This window comes from Lissotriton vulgaris, chromosome 1_1 (genome assembly GCF_964263255.1).
Source record: "Lissotriton vulgaris chromosome 1_1, aLisVul1.2, whole genome shotgun sequence".
NCBI lineage: Eukaryota > Metazoa > Chordata > Amphibia > Caudata > Salamandridae > Lissotriton > Lissotriton vulgaris.
The window spans coordinates 360,068,323-360,070,913 of record NC_141685.1 but is presented as its reverse complement, the minus strand read 5'-3'; the positions used below and the strand labels follow the sequence as shown (position 1 = coordinate 360,070,913).

The window sequence follows — 2,591 nt, the reverse complement described above, 5'->3', positions numbered from 1 at the left end:
CTCTCTCTGCCAAGGGATATCTGTAGCAGAATTTCAAAACCCGACAACCACTTAGAGGCTTCTTTGAACACGTTATGCCACACCTCAAAGTTAAACATTTAAGAAAGGGATGTGTTTAGGTAGGACATTGGCCTCCAAGGCTACTCTGATAGCCACCCCCAGGATACGTGCTGTGGCATAAGAATAATACCCTCCCAAAAACACCAAACACTGATTGGAAGACGATAAAACTTTATTTACAGTAAACAGCGTAGACAGTATAGATTTACAAATTTCACATTGTGCATTTACCTTTCAGAACCGTTCAAGTATGTTTGAGCTGAAGAAAGTGCTAGATGTTCACATTGAAAATAACAAACCAGAAGACGTACACAGAAACAGACCGACGGAAGGACAGCTAGAAGTTGAAAGTCCCAGCATTGCTTTCTTCTATCTGGAAAGCATAGCCATCAGTGGTAATTTCTGGAGCAAAACTTGCATCTTCTTCATCCTTCGCAGAGAAATATTTTTCTATCAGGTTTGAGGATGCTTTGTAGACCATCTCATTCTCATGAGTCTGCAGCGCATCAATTCTGTCCAGTCCACCACACTCCTCAATCATAATTCATAGTTTCTCAATCTCGTCAAGTTTCTCAGCAGCCAAAAAGATGTTGGTGCTGGCGTCCAGGGTAACTTGGACAATCTTTCTGTCCTTGGCAGACAAGAGATTTATCAAGGGTTCCAGAACTCCAGCTTGAACAAGGTGCACCACCTGGTCGATGCTTCCACCACTTGTGTAGTTAGTTACAGCCCACACAGCTTCTTTTGAAGTCACCCTTCATTAAAATGGCCACAAGATAGGGAATTATCTCATGATCCACAACTTGTTGAATCTGGTCCTGGCGTCCAGCGGTGATGTTGGATAGAGTCCAGGCAGCCTCTTTCTGGATATTATTTTTGTGATGGCTGAGCAGACTTGGGAATACTGCCAGGGCTCCGGATTCAAGCACCACTTGCGTCTGTTCATCTCTGCCGGTGACTATATTTCCAATGGCTCTTAGGGAAGGAGGCAGAATAGCAAGTTCACCACATCCCAGGAGCTGGACGAGCCGAGGCACCAGTCCAGTGGCAACAACTACTTCAATTCGTTCGTTGGGCCCATCGGTGAGGAAGGAGACGGCCCAGCAGGTGTCTGCCAGGACCTCCTTGTCATCGTGGTGTAGCAGGCGAACAAGAGCTGGCAAGATATGCTGGACAGCCTCTAGCGGTGGTGCTGGGTTCTTATTGGGACAGAGGTTAGACAGCGTCCAGGTGAGATTTCGTAAATATCCAGACGCAAACGTGGATAATTCCGGCACAGCTAGCAAGGCAAGCAGGGGATCAATCGCACCATATTTAATAACCAAGTCCCTGTATGACGAGCCATCACCTGCAATATTTCCCAGAGCCCACACTGCTTGCTCGCTGATGTGCGCGTGTGGAGATGCCAAGAGGGCAATGAATGCGGGGATAGCGCCACCCTCCACCACAGCCCTGGTCTGGTCTGAAGTGCCGGAGGCAATGTTGGTGAGAGCCCAGGACGCCTCGAACTGAATGGGGCTACAGTCTATACGGGCCAAAAACGCCACAAACTTTAGAATCAAACCAGCCCAGATAATGCTGTCGATGGGAGGCTGTTCCTCTCGGGAAAGGAGTTTCCTTGCCGCTTCAGTAGCTTGAAGTTGGATATCCAAGTTGGGGCCATTTATTCCTTTCACGATTTCATCAACCGACCATGGAACTGCCACCTGTCCGTTCTGGTTCTTCTCCTGCAGGGGCAAGAGGGCTCATCAGGGAAGCTGCTAACATTCCTCCTCTTTAGCATCTGATCGTCTTTTTTGGCCTTCATGATCTCCATGTTCACTTCAATCCGTCTCCGCCTCATTTCCGAAGTGTCCTTGCCCTTGTTCTTAAAGCGGTTCAGGCGCACAGCGCTGGAGTTCTCGTTGGTAGTAGACATGTTTGGAGGGGAGGGTGTCAAACCTGAAACAGACCTTTTGCTGCCCCATTGTCTTCAATAGCTTGCTAGGTGTCTTGCTTTATCCATTCTTTCCTCTTTCTTGTCTCAGTCAGGAAGCATGTTTCTCTGCTCTTCGAATATTTTGAAGACACCTGTTTTCCTTTCTTGTTGTCTGCATCTGCAGCTGGCTCAGACTGATGTTCCATGTCTGTCAGGAATTGAAACCTGTTTTTGATTTACAAGACAAATGCATTCTCAAACTGGGGCCCTGTAATTTTGCCACATCAAAGTGGTGTTACCAGGTCTGTACTATAGCAATATACAAAATAAATATGTAAATAAATAAATGCCAGCATTCCATATTCCATCATGGAAGCCTTGTTTTTTTCAATGTTATCAAACACAGCAGCAACCAAAGGTCAAACCCCACTACACCCCGCACACCTCATTAATTAGTTCAACATAGAAAAGATCAAGAAACCCAAACAGCTTGTCAGCCTTAAAAAAAACAACCATGACATCACACCATGCAAAATACGCATATATTCCTCCATGCCAAGATTCTCAAATGTAGACCTTACCTTACTGTTTTTAAGGTAACCATTTACAAAAA

At 46.0% G+C, this 2,591-nt stretch overlaps 1 pseudogene; it reads right to left on the bottom strand.

Annotated features, from left to right (window-relative positions):
* Positions 1-230: 230 nt before the first annotated feature.
* On the bottom strand, positions 231-2,006 carry LOC147747183 (importin subunit alpha-1 pseudogene; annotated as a pseudogene).
* Positions 2,007-2,591: the final 585 nt, after the last annotated feature.